General features: G+C 33.1%; 1 non-coding gene across 1 annotated transcript; it reads left to right on the top strand.

Moving 5' to 3' along the window:
• The first annotated feature begins 3,488 nt into the window (after window positions 1-3,488).
• On the top strand, window positions 3,489-3,595 carry LOC139846167 (small nucleolar RNA R71). The gene has a single exon (XR_011758904.1). It is a non-coding gene; the product is annotated as a small nucleolar RNA R71 (small nucleolar RNA).
• Window positions 3,596-11,514: the final 7,919 nt, after the last annotated feature.

Below are 11,514 nucleotides of genomic sequence, written 5' to 3'. Positions count from 1 at the left end.
GTTTTCAGAAAACAAATCGGTTTGTATTTTTGATCAAAATATTTTCTCGTTCAAGCTCGAGTTTAGATATCATTGAATTCCATGAGTTTGAATTCTCAATCTTTAAGGTCAATCTCAAGGATTGAGTAATATCAGTCTTAAAAGCTGATTTTTAATCTTTAAGGAGATTATCCTTTCTGGGGATCTGATTCATTAGTCTTATCAAGCTAATTTGCACGGTGCCTCCCCATTGTACGAGATAAATCCTTCTCATGGTTAGGATAAATCTGACCACTTGGCGACCCTGTTTGATGCTGAGGTCCGTGGATTTCCTGCTGATTTTAGAGATGACTTTTCTAGATTTTTTGTCAACCTACAGCTGGTCTGGACGACAACTTCTTGACCTAAATCAAGAAGCGCGTGTCTTTTTCGGAAGACTTTACTTCCTTTTAATGATGGAATTGATTCATCGTGTAGATCCATCTTTCTTTCAAATATATTACAGTAAACCGGGTAAAACTGATTAGTATCATCCAAAACAAAAGTACCTGCAATAATCTTGTACAAAGATATGTGATAGATAGTTTTTAATTGAATAACTTGGTACATTCTCCTCACACTTAGTTTCTTTCTTTGCCTTTTTATTCTCCTTTATTCCATTTTAAATGAATTCAAGCATTTTAGGTTGTTTCTCAATTTATGTCCTTTCCGATGTAACGATAATTTTGGTATTATCACCTGGTTTTCACCGTTCATAAATATGTATAAACATGATTTTGACTTCATTTAATTGAAAATTTTTCAAATTTTCACAAAATTTGGCAAATAAACCAAGTATAAACCTGAGAGAATTTATAACCCTTCCCCACACTTAAGATCATGCAATGCCCTCATTTGCATGAAATCAGACTATAATTTAAATTCATGAGGGTGATTAGCGTAGAAAAGTGATTAAAAATACCGAGTTTGTAATTACAAAGCTCATCGAATGATAGATGGCGCCTCATCGTTCATTCCTTCATTTGTTATATCATATTTGTTGTTTTGCGTCTTGTCGTCAAAATTAGTACCTTTTGCTGAACTTTAATGACAGTCTTTGAAAGTGCGTTGTTTTACCCTGTTTTGTACATAAGATAAAATACAAACATATATATATATATATATTTTTGAAGTTTGGTTTATAACCCCACTTTTCAAAAATTTATAAAGTATAATATTTTTGGCATACTTTAAATCAATAAAATTAAAAATAATGATAACAAAATTTGTCGCCCCGCCCTCGGGTAAAGTAATTTCGGCTTAATGACCTAGTCTTCAACTCACGACGAATTTTAGAAATCATTTTTTTCAACTTAATGAATTAAAGTAAATTTTGTTTTTAAAATTCACACAAAACTTAAATTAAAAAAAACATATTAATTTTATATAAAACCTACAAAACAAAAATTCAGAATGGAGGGAGAAAACTAGTTCTTTAGTGTCTGCTAGTGGAAAAGACCACTCGGATTCCATTCTCGGAACTACACGAGAACAGAACAACTAACTCTAGATAGCATTTTCTTTTTAGAACACTTGAATCTCCCCACACTTAGGTAGCTGTGGTGTCAAAATTGTGATTAACTTCATCGTCAATTTCTCTTGGTCCATAATCAACTTGCATATCTGTGACTTTCTCTTTAAGCCATTGGTCGGATTCCTGTGTAATATCCATAATTTCAACTAGCTTCACCTTTTCTTTAGGCGATATATTGGATACTAACCGGTTACATAACTTAAAGTTCCCCTTGGTTATAGCATCGCGAATCCGTTTAATAAGTTTCTTCATTGAACTATTAATAACGGGGTTCTTTGTTATCATGTCATCATTAGGTGTTACTTCATTTTCCCCACACTTATGCGTTTTATTATTGTTAAGCACTACCGTTGGAGTTGGTAAAACAACATGGTTCTTACCAATCGTTTTTGCTGGTTCAACGGTTTTGGTTGGTGGAGATTTAGACTTTCGAATCATAAAGGTGATCGATTTGTCACCACTACTAAGTGTCATTCTACCGTTTCTTACATCAAAGAACACCCCGGTGGACGCTAAGAATGGTCGACCTAAAATTAGAGGAATGTTTGGGTCCTCTTCTATGTCAATGACAATGAATTCGACTAGAAAGGTTAAATTACCTACTTGAATGGGTAGGTTGTCAGCAATTCCAACTGGGTGCTTAATGGTTTGATCAAAGAGTCGAACACTCATATCCGTTGGACTTAACTCACCTACTCCTAATCTCTTATATAATGAAAGAGACATAACACTCACACTTGCACCTAAATCTGCTAGTGCATTATACATGACACAATCACTAAGTAGACAAGGAACAATAAATTCACCCGGATCACCTACCCTAGGTGGAGGTTTTGGTGGAACTGTATTCACCGGGTTTACTTCTACGGCTTTTGTTTCTTGTACTTTCTTATTCTTTTTCTTCTTCTTCTTTCCAGAAGTATCACAATCTTTATTACTTATTACTTGCTCATACTCAACTCCTTTTCTTGGAAACGGGATGGGTGGTTTGTATGGTGTCACCACTGGCTTTACATACTCGGGTGGTGGTGGTGGTGGTGGTGTAACTTCTTCATTGTTACTCACATCTAAAACCTTACCATCTTCTGGTGCTGGTTTTTCAGAATTCGTTGACACCATATTAACATTCTCATTCCGAGGGTTTACTTCAGTATTACTCGGTAGCTTTCCTTGTTCCCTTTCACTCATCATGCTAGCAAGAGTACCTACGTGTTTTTCTAGATTCAAAATGGAAGCTTGTTGAGTTCTTAATGACTGATCAAACCTCTCATTCGTTTGGGTTTGAGATGTAATAAATTGTGTTTGAGATTCAACTAGCTTTGCCATCATTTCTTCTAGATTTGGCTTTTTCTCTTCGGGTTGTTGTGGTGGTTTATATAAGCTAGGTCTTTGTTGATTGAAAGTGTTATTTTGAGTCGGTTGGTTATTCGGACCTTGTTGGTTGTACCAGTTATTTTCGGGTCCTTTTGGATTGTAAAGAATGTTTTGATTTCGATTGAAGTTTAGCTTTGGCGGTTGATAATTATTTTGATAATTATTTCCAGGCCTTTGGTTCATATAGGAAACATTCTCTCGTTGTTCCAATGTTGGTTCAATGTGACAATCTTTCAATAAGTGTGGTCCACCGCATAGCTCACAACTGATTCGTATTGCGTGAATATCTTTATTCATCTTTTCCATTCGTCTTTCGAAAGCATCTATTTTTGCGGAAACGGAATCAAAGTCATGGCTAGAATCAGCTCTAGCCGCTTTAGATGATCGAAAGATATCTTTTTCTTGGTGCCACTCATGTGAGTGGGATGCTGTGTTATCAATAATTTTGTAAGCTTCAGTTGCGGTTTTCTTCATAATTGAACCACCAGCTGTTATGTCGATGTCTTTCCGTGTAGCAACGTTGACACCTTGGTAGAATATTTGTACTATTTGATAAGTGTCTAAACCGTGTTGAGGACATCCTCTCAACATCCTTCCGAATCTTGTCCACGCCTCATATAATGTTTCATTTGGCTTTTGTGTGAACGTAACAATTTCTCCTTGAAGTCTCACGGCTTTAGATGCCGGAAAGAATTGATTAAGAAATTTTTCAACTAAAACATCCCATGTATCAATCGCCCCTTCAGGTAACGATTCTAACCAATCTTTGGCTTCTCCCTTTAAAGTCCAGGGAAACAACATGAGATAGATTTGTTCGTCTTCTACTTCTTGGATTTTGAATAGTGTACAGATCCTATTAAAGGTACGAAGATGTTCTTTGGGATCTTCTTTTGGCGTACCACTATATTGGCACTGATTAGTTACCATGTGTAGGATTTGTCCTTTAATTTCATAATCTGGAGCATTAACTTCTGGTTTAATAATGGCGTGACCTTGGCCAGTGCGCTTAGCTCTCATTCGTTCTTCCATACTTAGAGGTTCTAGATTTTCCATGATTGGATTTGTTGTATCCGAATCACTAGAGGATTCTGATTTAACGGTTTGGGGTTCAGGATCTTGGAATTGTCCTTGAATATCTTCCGGGTTCTTAGTTGTGAAATCGGGTTCAAAAGATGGATTATCGGAAATTTGAATTGGAGTACTTGGTCGACTAGATGACGATTCTAAAGAAAAATCAACGGCGGCGATATTTGTTAAACGATGTCTTGATCGAGTTACAGGTGGTGAACGTATGACCGGCGGTGAACGTCTTGCTCGGTGCATTCACTGAATATCCTATTAGTTTTTAAAAAGGAAAGAAAAATTATATAAGTTATCCAATCAATAGACTTTTCTGATTTTGCCCAAGTTTCGAATAGCCAAAAGATGCAGCAGAGGGGCAGGATTCGTTTGGTCTCAATATAATTGAGGACTGTTTGGCTCCAATAACCCGGTCCACGTACAAATCCAACTATTACTACGAACCAGAAAATTTTGATGTCTATCAATTTAACCACTTAAAATAAATTTTCTTAATTTTAAGAAATTTAGAGAAGAAGTAGAAAAAAATCTAAGTCCTAAAAACTAGAATGGCGAGAAATAAGAGAGAAAAAGAGTGCGCGTCGAAAAGTGTCGAAAAATGAAAAAGACGAAGAGTGGTTTGTAAACACGCGGTTAATCCAACCTTATAACGATCACTATCTTAAAATTAAAGCTACAAATGGAGATCACTAATTGGAATTGTAATTGATACATAGGTAAACGCGTCGAAAAATAAAAATAAGAAAATAGCGCGAAAAATGGCGTCGCAAAATTCTAAGGCACCTAAATCTTAGTCTAAAGAAAAAGCACTTAAGGGATTTTACGGCAAAACTAAAAATTCTAGAAGTAAAAATAACTATGGCAAAACTAAACTTAATACTGAAAGTTGCGAATATAGTCTAAAAATCTAAAGGTAATAAAACAAAAAAAAAAAAAATTTTATAGACAAAATCTTAAAAATATATTTTTTTTTTATAAATTTTTTTTTTTTTTTACGTTTTTTTTTTTTTTTTTTTTATATTTTTGCAAATATAAATTAAAAATATAGCGTTTTAGTGCTCCCCGGCAGCGGCGCCAAAAACTTGATGATGTAGCGTGAGGGTACGAAATAGTATTATTTTTAATACAAAATATGACACAAGTTTTAATTATTTATAGTGTGGGATATACCTAAATCTTGCTACAACACTATAGGCAGTGTACCTAATCGTAGAGTAGTGTAGTTTTTAGTAAGTCCGGTTCGTTCCACAGGGAGCTGGTGATACTTACTATATTTTTAACAACTATATTTATACAAAATATATATAATTATATAAGTAGTAATATTATTATAAAAGGGAGGTTTTACCGTTTAATGACCGGTTTGTCTATTCTATATTTTAAGCGCAAAGATAAATGACGATAATTAAAGTGCGTAAAATAATGACAATAAATAAAATGACAGTAAATAAAATTGCGAGTAATAAAATGACAGTAAATAAAGATACGATGAGAAATATAATAAAAGAATTATGCTTATTTAAACTTCCGTAATCATGATGTTTGACGTGTTGATTTTAATTTATTACCGTGGGTTAATTGTCCTTTGTCCTGGTTTATTTGATACGTCTATCTGGTTTTTGTCCATAATAGTCCATCGGTCATAAATATAAAGTGCGAGTATCCTCGTCAAATTACCCTTATACCCGAAGTCAAATATTCCAACTGATTAAGGATTTAAACTGTGACGCAGTTATCACTTCTGTCAACAATTACACCAGTTATCAATGTATGTAATCCACCCCTGTTTTAATTAGTTTATGAATATTAATTCATCCACTTGATCAGAATGAATAATCAATTACCCAACCCAATTGATTAATTAAATGATTATAACAGATTCCATATGAACGTCACTAAATAGGACAACCATAATCATTATTAATTATTAGGTTAATTAATTTGAAGATAGGTTCGACAGACTCCAATGAGTTGTCACTCAATTACACAATACCCCCCATCTATTAATAGTCAATAATCCAATTTCCACAAGTGTCGGTCTTTTGCCCAAACCTTAATTATGGTCCAAAGTTCAATAACCCAATTTTAGTAATTAGCCCAACATCATGAGTACTTCATTTTAAATAAGCATAATAACGACTTAGCTACGAGACATTAATGTAAAAAGGTTGAACATAACTTACAATGATTAAAAATAGCGTAGCGTTACACGGACAGAATTTCGACTTACACACTCAAACGATCTCTATCATAAATCTTATTATTATCATAATTTAAAATTAAAATTAAGATTATTGTTATATCTGATTACATTAACATTATTATAGAGAATTATAAATATAGATATTGATATTTGATATAGAAAAGTAAGAAAAAGATAGAAAAAATGATCGAAAAAAAAGTCTCCCCAAATTGATCGTAAATCATCGCTTTTATAGCGAAATTAGAATTGAAATTTTCATTTACGACCCCTGAACTATGCTCAATTAACAACTTTTTATTATTTAATATTATTCTTATTATGAATTATTTAAATATTATATTTTATTCTTGTGCATAGTTGACTCGTAATTTTTACACCGTTGCGTCGAGCGCTGAAAGTTGGTTCATGCCTCGGTTCCGGATTTTCGAACGCCCTTTCGTACAATTTTATATCGTGTACTTTGCGTTTTGTAACTTGTACTCTTGTCATTTTTAGACGTTCTTCATCAATAATTTGAACCTTTTTGATTGTATCTTGTACTTTTGAGCTTTTTGGACCTTTGCGTCTTCAAATCTTCGTTTTCGCCTTTTGTCTTCGCACTTATTTAAAATAAACGAATATTACTCGAAAATGGAACAATTGCAACTAAAATCTTGTCTTTCTTGGGGGATTTTGCTATGAAATATATGTTCCTTTTTAGCCTTATCAATAGACAGGTAGTTTAATGTTACCAAGCTAAGGGTATATTTCTGGTTTAAACCCACATAGAATTAGTTTTAGTACTTGTGCCTATTTCGTAAAATATTTATAAAACAACGCATGTATTCTCAGCCCAAAAATATATATAAAAAGGGAGTAATGAAACTCACCTTAAATAGCAGTTGAAGTATTCCACGCAAGAAAGGAAAGTAAAGCAAGTAAGTGACCGAGATATCAACTAGAAGCAGTTCTTAAGAGAGAAATGAGAGATTAAGGTGTAAGTTTGAAATGAGAAATGTATGTGGTATTTATAGTTGAAAATGTTAGGTAAAAAAAATTAAAATAAAATAAGTAAATCTTAAAAGTTAAAATAAGAAAAAGTATTTTGTATTTTTATTAAAAGTAAATCTTAAAAGTTAAAATAAGAAAAAGTAGTTTGTATTTTTATTAAAAGTAAAATCTTAAAAGTTAAAATAAGAAAAAGTATTTTGTATTTTTATTAAAAGTAAATCTTAAAAGTTAAAATAAGAAAAAGTAGTTTGTATTTTTATTAAAAGTAAAATCTTAAAAGTTAAAATAAGAAAAAGTAGTTTGTATTTTTATTAAAAGTAAATCTTAAAAGTTAAAATAAGAAAAAGTAGTTTGTATTTTTATTAAAAGTAAATCTTAAAAGAAAAGTAGTTTGTATTTTTATTAAAAGTAAATCTTAAAAGAAAAAGTAGTTTGTATTTTTGTATTTATTTATTAAAAGTAGATATAGTTTTTATTTTTATTTTGTATAAAATTCTAAAAAAAAATTGTTTAATATATTTCTAAACATTTTATTTCTATATTTGTTTAATTATTAAATACGAATTTTATATAAAAATTATTATTATATTTAGTTTTTATAAAAATTAAAATTTATGATTATTAATTTATAGTTTTTATTAGTTTTATAAATGTTATAATATTATTTATTATTTAGTTAATTATATATTCTATTAACTAAATAACAAAAGTAATATAAATATTATATATATATTCATTGATGTAATTATGTTATATTATATATCATAATCTTATTTATAATATTTATAATTATATTATTTATTTTAAGCGTACGTTTATTCGGTCAACGTTAAATTTATTCGTATATAACAACTCTAGGTATTTTAGTAAAATCGGAAGTCGAAAAGTGAGGGTTATTATAGCCTAATATTGAGTTATTGGGATCCCAATGTACTTTGAAGGGGGAGCTTTCAAGAATTAGAAGTATTCTCCAAAGCATGAAGTGATACAATGATGATTGTCTACCGTATGCCTTCCGCTACATACTCAAAGATCGTTGAAAGAACAATGATATCAAGATGTAGATCAAGTCTTAAACAAAGTCAGAGGAAGATTGTTAGCGTGATAATTTGAGGATCTAGGGGGAGGTTGAAGCGTAATGATTGACCGAGATAAAGTTATAGATAAGATTTCATCATTGATTCAAGATTTGAAGATTTAAGATCTTCATCAACGGCCGTAAAAGATTCGTGAGGGGAGCTAGTTAGCGTTAACAAGTTTCTTTTCATGTAATTTTGTATGTGTTTCCCATGAAGTTTTCGTTTGGAAACATGATCATCCCATGAGGGGAAATTGTTAGAACTCTTAGATGAGCTAATCATGTTCCCGTAAGGTCTTATAGACGAGGTCTATATATAGGACCTAGGACTCCTTAGTTATTGTTGATAGCCACCATTCTTAAATGATGTACAAGAGAGCCGTAGAATAGAATTTACATTTTATGAAATTCTCTCTACACTCTCATGTGGCTAATCACCATATTCATCGTATTCATACATGTTTGGATCGTAACACATCTTTTAACATTATTTGCTAATTTACACATGTGATCTATTAATTTCATGGAATGTTTCAATGCAATCTATATTAATTTCCTGCAGGCAGATAAATTACGCGTTATTACCTTCATAATAAAACAAAGAGCTACGCTCTCCATACAATTTATCAACATGTTAATATTTTACAATTATGGTGGAAAACTCGACCAAAAAATCAACTACAGACTAATTTTTTTTCTTCAGTTTTATGGTTTTCTACTTTGTGTTCATTGTTTTTTTTCAGGTTATTACATGTTTGCTTTATTATGAGTAATTGAACATTACTACTGAAATTATTTTAATTTCTTAACGACTTAACAAATACTATATAAAATATAATTATTCTGACAATTTAATATTTGAATCGTCCCTTAAAAAAACTTTGCGAATTCGTGGGCCTTAAGCTAGTAAATCAATTAAATTAATTAAAAATTATCAATTAAAGTTGTATTACTATAATTTTAAATTGTTAAATACATTGTAAGTAAAAAGTAGATAAATTTAATACTATTTTTATAAATTTATTAAAAAATAAAATATGTATGCGGGTTTCGTACATTTTACTAAATTGTTAAGACGGCCTTGTAAGTTTCTTGTCTATTCGTCCAATGACGAACATACAAAAATGCACCAACATTGATATCTCTTATTGATCATTTTTTTTTTTTGGCGAAAAAATAGATTATATAAATAAAGAAAAAGATCCGAAAATCTGGGGCGTTACATGATGACAGAGATTACTCTGTTTGAGAATTACATGAGCGTCCAACAGGAACGCAATTGAAAAACCAAGCAAAACATTGAAACTATGAAACTAAAACGAGACATATAGTCTCCCAACCACTAAGAAACCAAATGAAAAGCTGCTTGATGTTGAATTGTTGCAGTTACCGCCACCAAGACCTCCAAACCTAAAAAAAACCTCACCTGAACTGAAACCTGAAAGCGCGAACTTCTCTCACAGTCATCCGCAACCTCCCAAAACCATCATAAACCAGACCCAAATCTGTTCGCCAAGAAACCCAAGAACATCAACCTCGAGACCGCAACCAGACAACCAGAAAGACCCCCTATACCAGCAGATCAAAGAAATCCAAACGAACCCCTTAAACTCTCTAGTTTGAAGCGACCAAATCCTCGGACAATCAGGCAACAACCGAAAGAAACAACCCAGAAACCTAGCTTATTGGCGCTTAGAGTCTCAAACTTCTCTCACAGTCAAACGAGACCGCTAAGGCGGCAACAACACCGGAACGGTCCGACCCGAACCCGGTGACGAAGAAGATGGACGAACAAACCCAAATCAGTATACGACAATCAAAACAGGCAGCAACAGCACCGTCCCATAACCACCTCAACCAAAACCAGCCCATAAGCCACTCGAGGTCCGGTCAAAGCAACGAGACAGAACCAAGTTAACTACTAATGGGTGAGGATAACAAAACAAAAGACATCGGAACAGTGCGACCACCACAGACAAGGAACCACCACTAACGGCATCCCAGATCTATAGCCACCGAGAATTCCACCACTTAGAAAAATTCGCCATTTTGTAAAATAGGTTAGGAAACAAAAAAGAACCACTCTGGCACCTCAGATCCGTAACAAGAAGAACGAAGATCAACACAAAAACCCGACCACCACCCAGAGAACGGTCACAGAACACTTTAGGTGTTCGCCGCCTGTAACCACCAGTGGTGGGTGACCGGACAATCTCCGGGAAGCAATAAATACGACGGAACATGGAGATCTTCCCGGAAAGAAACACAGGAAGCAGATTCCAAGGACAATTCACTGCCGGAGACTAGAATGAAGGTGGAAGAGCCTCCATTCGCTGCCTGGACTTCAACCACCAAGAAATCAGAAGGAAACCTAACCCACGAAACCAACAGGCAAGAAAGAAGAGCCAAAGTGAGGGGAAGGGAAGAAAAGCGAGTAAAAAGAGCCAACCAGGCCTCCGGCGAGGTGCTGAAGCCTGGTGGCGGCGCCAGAAAAATTAGGTTTTAGCCAAGGAAGGTGGAAAAAGAAATGTATTGAGGAGAGAGATATTTGTGATCAATTTCTCTTACTACAATATGAACTTCATTGAAGTCGCCACGTACACTCATGTCACATCATCATAGTATCTTTGCATTTTATAAAGCGATTACAGAGACAATAACATCAAACTCGGTTAGTGATATGTGAGGATCTTCACCATATATTGTACAGGATCACATATTCCAGCTCTCACACTCTCGTAGCCACAATCATTGAGTGAACTGTCAGTTGATTCCGAGGTGTGCTTGTTAAATACTAGTAATACTAAATATATGTTGAATAGAAAATACTAAATAAAATCAATTACAATATGGTCGATGTTCTTATTTAATCATTGACTTGGGAATTACTATTGAATAAGATGACAAATTTGTATTACTTTCAATGGTTAGGAGCTGAGAATTGGTTGTTGATACTATCACTTGTAAATATAAATTCTGGCCAGGACAGGCAAAAGGGGTGAGTTCATTTGACTTATTATTTGACTAAATAAAGTCAATCAAATGCTGAACAAGATGATCAAATCAAATAGTTTATTGTTTGAATGACTACATAGTCATAAGTCGTCATATTTTATTTGATCACAATAGTCATAAGTCGTCATATTTTATTTGATCACAATCTCAATCATATCCTAACTCTATTTCAAATCGCTACTATAAACCATCAAAACTCAAACGTTTATTCCGCGAACCAAA

The sequence above is a fragment of the Rutidosis leptorrhynchoides genome, chromosome 4 (genome assembly GCF_046630445.1).
Source record: "Rutidosis leptorrhynchoides isolate AG116_Rl617_1_P2 chromosome 4, CSIRO_AGI_Rlap_v1, whole genome shotgun sequence".
Taxonomy (NCBI): domain Eukaryota; kingdom Viridiplantae; phylum Streptophyta; class Magnoliopsida; order Asterales; family Asteraceae; genus Rutidosis; species Rutidosis leptorrhynchoides.
The sequence above is the reverse complement of the archived record's forward strand: the minus strand, read 5'-3'. Positions and strand labels throughout refer to the sequence as shown.